General features: G+C 47.3%; 1 long non-coding RNA gene across 1 annotated transcript; it reads right to left on the bottom strand.

Moving 5' to 3' along the window:
• Positions 1-323: 323 nt before the first annotated feature.
• LOC119319119 lies at positions 324-2,272 on the bottom strand. The gene is made up of 3 exons (XR_005154358.1): positions 2,153-2,272; positions 1,171-1,264; positions 324-706 (listed from the first exon to the last, which is right to left on the bottom strand). It is a non-coding gene; the product is annotated as an uncharacterized LOC119319119 (long non-coding RNA).
• Positions 2,273-10,795: the final 8,523 nt, after the last annotated feature.

Raw genomic sequence — 10,795 nt, 5'->3', positions numbered from 1 at the left:
CTCCTTTAGCCGTGCCATCACGACCAGCAGCACAACTCTCCGCCCCTGCCTCGTCGTACCTCGGCTCCACGACCCGGCCACCCAGGTCCTCCCACCTCTACTTTTCATTTTACTAGTTGACCAGTTGCGCCAAATGGCGCAAAGACCCGTTTAAAACCATGTTCGTGTTGAAAATATTTGCATTTTTTCAATAACTGAATATTTGAGTACATTTGATAAGAACTTATACCCTTATATATAAAATTAATTAAATGCAAATACGTTCTTAAGGTAATAATGCCACAAATTAGATCATCGGTAGGTCAAGATAGTTGAGTCTGCGATTAGGAACTCCGAGTAGCAGTAAACTTGCATTAAAAAGGAGTAAACACAAGTGACACAATAAAATGTACTTAATACATGAACTTGTGAACATTGTCTACAGGAGAAGTTAATAGAAATAGTGGTCAATTACATCATGTAATTTGGTTCTATACTCTTTTGTGTATATATCCTGAATGCTACCCCTTTGTGATCAACTCTTTGTCCTCCGAATCGAATGGCACAGCTACTACCCCTTGTGGAAAAAGAAAGGGTTCTGTAATACCCATAAATGTAAAAGGAAAACATCATGTGATGCATCTCAACCTGCACAAAACAATGTAAAAACCATACATGCTATCTACATACCCTCATTGTCTAGCAAAGCATAAGTAGCTGAGGGACCCTGTACAAAAGAATTGACAATTAGCAAGAAAGAAACATGCCACTTTACATGGAACAAAAAAAATGATTATTATGGTGAGCGCAGAATAACATGAAGTTGTCATGTGCAGCCAACAACTGCAGCTATCAGTATAAGCTACTGCTACTTTACAATCTATATTGACAGGAATATTTGTGAATTCATACAAATCTATCTTAAGTGAAAACATGCTTATAAGGCATCCTTAATTCTCTCTGTTGTTTAGTTTCCTTTTGATGTCACTTTATTCATATGGCAAGTATGGGTTTAATCATCAGTAGACGGAAACTTTGTGTGAATCAAAATACCAAGTTTAGTATGGAAACTATAGTTTCTCCATATGTCATTATTTCAAGACAAAGCATGTTATTCACACCCACTTAGAATCATAATTTCCAGTAAACTTTCCATACAGCAATATCAATAAAAAGGCTTCTGTTCTTTACCTTTGATAGAAGAGGCAACTGGCTGAGGCTGCCCTAGCATGAGGTCAAACTGTCGATTGCAGAGTTGAAGCGCTATTGAAAGTAATTACATCACCTGCTCGATGTACAAAATAACCATTATATCATATATCATATTTTACTGTTAAAACTGCAAAAGGAGTAGAGAACGGCAAAAGGGAACTACACAATTTAGTCAACAAACTAAGTTTAGAGGCGCAAATGTATGATGGAGCGCATGAATTCCTTTCGCTGGTCTCGGTGTGAATTACGTAGCCTGACAACTAAATTTCAAATCATGGCATGATGGCAAGCAAGGAAAAGGTGCCAATTCACCACCACTACCAAATTCCTCCACATCCAGCTAACTTTTATGGCTTCATGCCAACATTGGCCAACTCCTTTAACATGTAGTAGAAATAAATGATTTAATTTATATCATACAGTAAAATCTTCCCTCAAGTCTGAAAGTACCACAGACCCTGATGTAAGAAGCATAATAAATTTAAACCATCAGGCGCATTGTTTCTAAAACCAGGGCCAACCTCTCAAATCTCTATATGGTGTTCTTGTCCTCGAGAAATAGAAAAGCGAGTTATATACAAGGAAAATGTACCAAAAGCAAGGCGAGTTAGTTGTTTCAAACATGCAGTCCTTGCTAAACATTTAGCCGAAAGAAGTAGAATAACTAACCCATCACTAACGCTTAAGTACAGTATTTGATTTTTTTTCTGGCCATGCAAACATGTAAATGTTTGGCAGATATGTAGACTAAAGTGTCAACTAAAAAACACTGTCCGCAATTGGAAGAAACATAATCAGTCTAGAATAAGCATTTGTAGCTAGATAAATTACTTATTTCATGTTGACTGCTATTTCTTTTAGGAAGCAAATCATGGCAGGAAGTCAACTATAAAATGGCAAGAAGATGATTGTCCAGCAGTTTTTCCTCTGGTTGATTTCGGGTAAAACAGAGAGGCCATACCAGCTGCACTTCCTCATTTGTAAATTCCCGACGCTTGTTCTTGTTTTGATTCATTTAGGCTGGCTATCTTCTTGCTGCTTGAACCACGAGTTCTTTTCTCTTTCTTGAGACCTCTACATAGATAGAGGAAAATCAAGAAGATGAAAATTCCATTAAAGATCAAAATATCGACCTTCACTATCACCTCCAGCTCATACAAAATTAGCGACATCAAGAGACAACAAATTATAAATCAAATTAAATATTTGCACAATTCAAATATCTGCACGAAAATCTACAAGCAAACAAACAACCCCATGGATCTTTCATTGTACAAAGGCATCTCAATATACACTTAGAGCTTGATAATAGAAACGAGGCATAGCTATTTTAGTCTGCCAAGCATTTTGTGCCTACCGCAATCATGAAGTATACTGTATAACCAACCTAATCGTTTTCTCATTGTTACCCAAGAAGGAAGAACTACCTAAATAACTGAGAGGAGGGCAGTGAGGAGGATGGCTTGGGTACTGATTCAAACTAACAACCGATAGATCGGGTTTCACATTAACATAAAACAACATCACATTTATCATCAAGTGCTAAGCTATCATCATTCAAATGCATGTGATTTCTGGTTTTACGTGGACATACTGAACGAAGCAATGGGAAAACATAGAGATCAGAATAGCAGTCCATGTAGCAGACAAAGTCAAAATAGCAACAATTTCGATCGCTTCTAGGACTATTAGCAGTGGGCCATGCACTTGCAGGTCCCGTTGCCATTAAAATGGAATCAGGTTATGCCCTAGAGGCAATAATAAATTGGTTATTATTATATTTCCTTGTTCATGATAATCGTTTATTATCCATGCTAGAATTGTATTGATAGGAAACTCAGATACATGTGTGGATACATAGACAACACCATGTCCCTAGTAAGCCTCTAGTTGACTAGCTCGTTGATCAATAGATGGTTACGGTTTCCTGACCATGGACATTGGATGTCGTTGATAACGGGATCACATCATTAGGAGAATGATGTGATGGTCAAGACCCAATCCTAAGCCTAGCACAAAGATCGTGTAGTTCATATGCTAAAGCTTTTCTAATGTCAAGTATCATTTCCTTAGACCATGAGATTGTGCAACTCCCGGATACCGTAGGAGTGCTTTGGGTGTGCCAAACGTCACAATGTAACTGGGTGGCTATAAAGGTACACTACAGGTATCTCCGAAAGTATCTGTTGGGTTGGCACGAATCAAGACTGGGATTTGTCACTCCGTGTAACAGAGAGGTATCTCTGGGCCCACTCAGTAGGACATCATCATAATGTGCACAATGTGACCAAGGAGTTGATCACGGGATGATGTGTTACGGAACGAGTAAAGAGACTTGCCGGTAACGAGATTGAACAAGGTATCAGGATACCGACGATCGAATCTCGGGCAAGTATCGTACCGCTAGACAAAGGGAATTGTATACGGGATTGATTGAATCCTTGACATCGTGGTTCATCCGATGAGATCATCGTGGAATATGTGGGAGCCAACATGGGTATCCAGATCCCGCTGTTGGTTATTGGCCGAAGAGTTGTCTCGGTCATGTCTGCATGGTTCCCGAACCCGTAGGGTCTACACACTTAAGGTTCGATGACGCTAGGGTTATAGGGAATAGATATGCGTGGTTACCGAATATTGTTCGGAGTCCCGGATGAGATCCCGGACATCACGAGGAGTTCCGGAATGGTACGGAGGTAAAGATTTATATATGAGAAGTCCTGTTTTGGTCACCGGAAAGGTTTCGGGTGCTATCAGTAACGTACCGGGACCACCAGGAGGGTCCCGGGGGTCCACCAGGTGAGGCTACCTTCCCCAGAGGGCTGCATGGGCCAAGTGTGAGAGGGGACCTGCCCCAGGTGGGCTGGTGCGCCCCCCACCAGGGCCCAAGGCGAAGAGAGAAGGGAAAAGGGGGAAACCCTAGGCTCAGATGGGCCTAAGGCCCACCTAGTGGTGCGCCCCCCTCTCTCCCCCCTTGGCCGCCCCCTAGATGGGATCTCGGGCTGGCCGCCACCCCTAGGGGTGGAAACCTAGGTGGGTGCGCAGCCCCTCCCCTCCCCTATATATAGTGGGGGTCTTGGGCTGCCATACACACGAGAACATTTCCTTCTTGGCGCAGCCCTACCCCTCTCCCTCCTCGTCTCTTGCGGTGCTTGGCGAAGCCCTGCTGGAGTACCACGCTCCTCCACCACCACCACGCCGTCGTGCTGCTGGATGGAGTCTTCCCCAACCTCTCCTTCTCCCCTTGCTGGATCAAGGCGTAGAAGACATCACCGGGCTGTACGTGTGTTGAACACGGAGGTGCCGTTCGTTCGGCACTAGGATCATCGGTGATTTGGATCACGACTCCATCAACCCCGTTCACTTGAACGCTTCCGCTTAGCGATCTACAAGGGTATGTAGATGCACTCTCCTTCCCCTCGTTGCTAGATTACTCCATAGATTGATCTTGATGATGCGTAGAAAATTTTGAATTTCTGTTACGTTCCCCAACAGTTACCCCCATGGTAGCACATTTAAAAGGTGCTGAAATCTAAATAGAAATCTTAACATATCTTAACTGAATCAAAATGACTATCCTATACATGTAAATGCACATAGAATAGCCAGGAAAACAGATCGAGTTACTCAATGGCCGCACGCACACGCATCAAAAGGTGCGGAAACCTAAACAGAAACATAAACATATATTAACCGAATTGATCAAACCTAGCTATCCAATCCAGGCCAACCAATGGCATCACATATATATCGACGGAAATGCATTGGGCCATTGTAAAGCAAACACAAAAAATTCACACAGGCCAGAATGAGCTAATAAGAAATCTGAATGGAGGATCAATACACAAGTTTATGATTATGGATAGGTTCGCGTTGTTTAGAGATGCGGGTTGCAGGCTATATCCATGCCAAGGCAGTACCTTGTATGTATAGGACTGAAGGATAATATTTTTAAGAATCTGAATCTAACTTCCATTTAACAGAAATTATAGCATCTATACTGTGTAGAGGGTTCAGATATATATTTGTTCACCAAGCTTCTTTATTATGTCCATCTCTTTTTTTAGTTGCAATATAACACAAGGAGGCATTGTTAGTCCGAAACCAGACTGTACGCGAATTTGGGCGCATTAATTTCACAAGCCAGGGAAATAATGTACTTCCCAAGACATACCATAGCTTATTCCTCTAATTTCTTTCTCAGACATGCACACATCAAATTAGAGGAATTTTAGGGAAATAAATGAAAGCTTGATGCGAGACAGGAATGGGCAAGCATATGGGAAACGAGCACTTGCAAGCATATTCTTACTTTATGAGCACCGCTAACAAGCCCTGGAGGCGCGGGGTGACATGAGGCGTCGCATCTGGTCGATCACAATGACCATCTGAATGTCGAACACCATGTCAGCTTCCTCTGCTCTAACCCCGTGGTCTGGCAACATCGGATGCCACCAAAGCTGATCCCTGCATACCAGGACACCAAAATTATAATATGAGAAGATAGCATAGGAAGAGCAAAAAAATTTGTTTAGTCATCCCACAAAGCTACTAAATTCCTTGGCTCAGTTAAGGTGCTTTTCAACACCATCACGGAACCGGGAGTAAACTGCGCACATCTCAGCAGCTGCCACACACTGGTGCCAGACACGCGACAACAGCGGCGAGGAGGCCGGCGGCATACTCGGACGTTCAAAGTTGTTCAAAGCTCCTTAGGTTGTCTATCTATCTCAAATTCCTCTCTCTTTTACCAAAAGTTAGACACGGTCAAAAAAAACAAAATTCTTCTGGTTGTGTATCTCTCAGATTCCTCTCTATTTTCTTTAAAATTAGATGCGGTGGAGACGGAAAAGAAATTAACTTTGTGCACTATTTATACACACTGGGAGGAGAAAATATATGGAAGAAGTAAAACCAATTAGAGTAGTATCTAGGTTTATAAATATACAAAATTGTCGAGCATGAATTTCCCTTTTACACTTCGTCTAGCAGATTAAGTATATAACAAATCAAACAGTAAATATGTGAGCTCAATGTCGCTTGTTGGCAAGTAAACAGAAGGCAACCAAAACTGAAGATATACATGTTCTGGACAGGACAGTGGTTGCTTCTGTTTGTTGCTGGCCCTCTTCTGTCCAAGGCTACCAATCGTATGGTCAGCAACTAAAACAACCATGAATTAAGAAATTAATTAACTGTAATTAACAAAAATAGACTTCACATATGAATCCAAAATGGCAATGAACACGAACCCTAACGGTGCATCACCAGAAAATAATGTTCGGAAGGATGGACGTTTCGGGAGTTACCGGTCCTGGCGCCTTAGGAGGAGGCTGCCTTCCGGAGTCCGTCCTCTTGGTGATGAAGCTGACACCGATGAAGCTGAGAATGAAATTCTGTCCAACATAGTACAACCTCCTTTAATATTTTTATAGGATTCGATATAGAAGAGGAATTTGGACAAATTATATGTGTATAAGCATCTACAGAAACATATCTACAACTTCCATGTTGAAAGTTTATTTTAATTCAACCTCTAACAGGCCCTAAACTGGCAAATGAAAAAACTGCGCTCAGGATAATAACTTCCTGGAAAGCACATTAAATTGATGGCTGCTCTGAAACTGGCTGGCCAAAAAGCACAAACAAATACTCTTTGGAAAGCTTGAGACCTACACTACAACTTATATTTGGAGGCTTGAAATTATGGACTGATCAGCCCAGAATTGGCCCAAACATCACTATCCAAAAACACCAATTCCTCTAACTGAACCAAACTATTCCTCTAATTATGTACAGCAGGGGCAGCAGTGCTAAATGCTTTCTTCTCTACAGATTCTTATAGCAACAAAAGCATTTGTGCATCGAAATAAGTGCCTTTCATTGAGCTTTTCAATTCAGCACACATGAGCAATTAACTTCCAAAATCCTAGAATAATAGAGGCATAGGTAAGAAACACCAACCTGCAATAGATGTTGCATAGAGAACTTTTCAGTTCGCACACATGAGTATTTAACTTGCAAAATCCTAGAATAATACATGCATAGGTAGCTGCAGTGAGAAGGAGAGGAAGCACCAACCTGCAATGAAGTTGGATAGAGAAAATAAACTCTCAGCAGGAGCATATCCACAAGCCAATGGGGATAACTAAAAGTAGCAATGTGTGAAACATAACAGAGAAAGTTCAATCACTAAGTTTCATAAGAACACCGACGACAAAGGAATATTGTGAGAGATTGATCTTGGCTTACCTTCTGCCAAGGACGACGTCGACGGCACCGTCGACGACCGCTTTGCCAGCAGTGCACCAGCACCGCGCCTGCTTCAGCAGCTGCTCGTCTCATCCCCGGCGGCGCCACAAAGAGAAAAAATGAAAAGGAGAAATCAGGAGAAGAAGCAGAGCAACGAAGAGGAGAAGAGGCAGCAATGGTGAAATAATGAAACGGGAGATGTGGAGATGCAGCCCGCACAGGAGCATGGTGGCTAGTTTTACCTCATACTCTTATCCCTTGGTCAGGCAGCGCTCGATCCAGAAGCACGGCACGCAGCGGCAACGGAGTTCTTCACCAATCCTCGCCCAGGCCGACGCTGGTGGAGTCCCTCTCCAATTCGAAGCCACGCCTCCCTCTCTCTCCTGCAGATCGAATCCAGCACCGCCGACGTCGCCGGCCAGCTCATGGAGTCCAGCCACCGCCGCCCCAGATGTTGGTTGCTGCTCCCCTCCTTTCCCCTCCTCCTCTGCCGTCGCCCCAGATGCCGAGTCCCGATCGAGGCCGCACTCCTCGGCTCGAGGTCCTCAAGCTGAGGCCGGATCGAGGCCATGCTCGTCGAGGCCGGCCAGGCGGGGGAGCCCGTCCCGCGCTAACCCAGAGCTGGCGGTGGAGACGGGTTCGCCCGCGAAGCGCTTGGCCACGGCAGCCTGCGCCCGAGCGATGGGAAGGCCAGGAGGAGGAAGAGGCGAGGCGGTGGAGGATTAGCAGTCGGTGGCGGGGCTCCTAGAGCGCAGAAGGAGGTGGGAGGGAGTGGCGGCGGACCAAGGAGGGAGGAGCGAGGGGCGCGGGTTCGATGTCGTTTTCTACCTCGCGCGGTTTGAGAAGTTATGAGGGACTAAAGTTATCCGGTTTGAGAAGTTAATGGACCAAAGTTTGCTGGTTTTGAAGTTGAGGAATCATTTCTATACTTTTGAGAGAGTTAAGGGACAAAAAATATACTTATCCCTAATTAATAATATGGCTGCATGCATCGTCAAGATGCAGAAGCCGAGGGTACATCCTCTATTTTTTTTTAAAAAATCCATCAATCTTGATGGTGGTTGCAGCATCTCAATCTCGAAATATCCTGCCATTGTGATCCCAGCCAGCCTAGCGTTTCGCTTCGGATCGGCCAAGCACTCCCTAGCGTCGCGGTCAACAACATGCCCTGCCGATACAGTACTGAACTTTTAGCCAAGACGGAATGTATCAATCACTTTTGTAGTTTTGTTTAAAGGGCCAGATTACGCAGGCAGGGGTTTAATTTGTTGCCATACTACCACACCAAGAACAATCGCGCTTCATATGGCTGCATCTCTTCCTTTTATTTTATGTGCTTCATATATATGGACGGAGTCCTTCCCAAGTAGTCAAATCGTGGGCGCATGATAATCCGGCATTATTAGGCTAGTGGTAGCAGCAGCTAATAACCTATCTTCATGGCTATATTTGAAACCACTGTCACTGTCGTCGGTAGCTAGTCTAGGCTCTACGCGACTAAGTACTTGCCACCTAAATCTTGGACTACATTCGCTGGCTGTCATCTCACTTAATTCGAGCTCTGCGACTTTGCGCCCACTATTACATTTTCAGATCACGCTTAAAGGGACGCCGTCGGTAAACCGTGGTGCGCAATTTTTTGCTTCGAATCAGGTATAAACCGCGGTGGCGAGTTTACAGCTGGATTTGGCAAATCCGACCCCTCAAACACCGTGTTTGTGGATACTGACCAGTCAAATCTTAAATTTTTCTTCTCACAACCAGACACCTCAGAGCATCTCCAGCCGCACCCCCAACAAGGCCTCCCAGGTGATTTTTCGGCCACCGGCGCCGAAAAATCGGCCCAGTCGCGTCCCCAAAGGCCCTTTTTCGCCGGCTCGGGCCGAAATTGGCGCCGGCGGACCCAGGCCGAACCCGGCACGCTGGGGGCCCTTGGGGGCGCCGGCCGAATCATTTTTGGCGCGAAAATCGGCGGGCCCTCCTTGGCAGCGACTCGGCTCTTCTCGTCGCTTCATCGTCCTCATCGCCTCGGTTCCCGCGGCAGAATCAATGCCAAAGCTGTCGCGCCGGTCAGCCTCCTCCATTGGTGCCTTACGGGCGGCGCAGTGAAGACGGAACGACGCGCGTCTCTCGCCCGCCACGCGTACACACGACGGCCACGCGAGCGCCGCCTATATAGGTCGACCCCTCCCGCACCGGTGACACACAGACTCCCCACCGCCGATGCCCCCGTTCCTCGACGCCCCCGTTCATCCTTCTCTTCTCGTCGTTTTCCAGTTCACCCAATGGCCGAGCTTTTTCCAGGCGACGGCACGGTGGCGAACGGCTTCGGCCGCCGCTACCTTCATGAGGACGAAGCTCGGCTTCTCTATGAGGCCAAGTACCCGGTCATGTCGGACATGCGGGTGCCCGGGGCTTGGAGGATCAGCGCCAGCGGGGTCCTGGTGCCACCGCCGCCCACCGGGGCGGCGCGTCGTGCGGAGATCGCCCGTATTCGTGCCTCTCTACCGCAGGCGGCGAGGGAAGGGCCGAGGTACGGCCCCGACAGCCCGCTGTGGGAGCAGTACTTCCGTCGCCGCCACGCCGAGCAGCTCGAGGCCACCAATGGCATCGTGCCCTCCGGAAGGCTCAACTCCGACGGCCGCCGCCGATGGTGGGGCGTGCCCGGCCGCACGCTGGAGGCCGTCCTCGAGTACATCGAGGGCGGCAACACGCCCAGGCTGGAGTACCCCGCTCCCCCTCCTTCTCCCGCCGGCGTGGGAGGTCATGGACGCCGAGACGCATGGACCCGACGTCCTCCTCCTCGTCCGGCCGCTCGTCCGGCTCTCCCTCCCTCCTCAACGTCAAGCCGAAGCCCCAGGACGCACCGATCAGCCAGCGCACCCGCAGCTCCGGCATCCGCATCGCCAAGTCCTCCCCCACCTCTGCCCGGCTCGTCAGGTCGAAGGTGGAGCCCGGCCTCCCCGCAGAGTACGAGGCCATAGTCCGGCGCGGCTTCTCCGACGAGGAGGCCCTAAAGTGGGCGCGGGACGACTACCTCCGCGACGAGATGGTCCGGCAGCGCCAAGCCCTGGAGGAGATAGCCGCCCACCAGCGTGGGCGCGAGGACGAGAACGACGTGGTGATCCTCGACAGCGACGAGGACGAGGACGCCCCCGGATCGTCCAACCCGCCGCGCGTCGGCGACCCTGGGCAAGGGAGCAGCAGGGACAGCGACCGCGAAGGAGGCGACGACGATGACGACGACGACAGCGACTACACGAAGTTCTAAAGGCTCCTCGGCATGTAGAGCTTCACGGGCAGCGGGCGGCGAGGAACGGTCAGGGCGACGGCAGGTCTAGTAGTGTTTTTT

The sequence above is a fragment of the Triticum dicoccoides genome, chromosome 6A (genome assembly GCF_002162155.2).
Source record: "Triticum dicoccoides isolate Atlit2015 ecotype Zavitan chromosome 6A, WEW_v2.0, whole genome shotgun sequence".
In the NCBI taxonomy this organism is placed as follows: Eukaryota; Viridiplantae; Streptophyta; class Magnoliopsida; order Poales; family Poaceae; genus Triticum; species Triticum dicoccoides.
The sequence above is the reverse complement of the archived record's forward strand: the minus strand, read 5'-3'. Positions and strand labels throughout refer to the sequence as shown.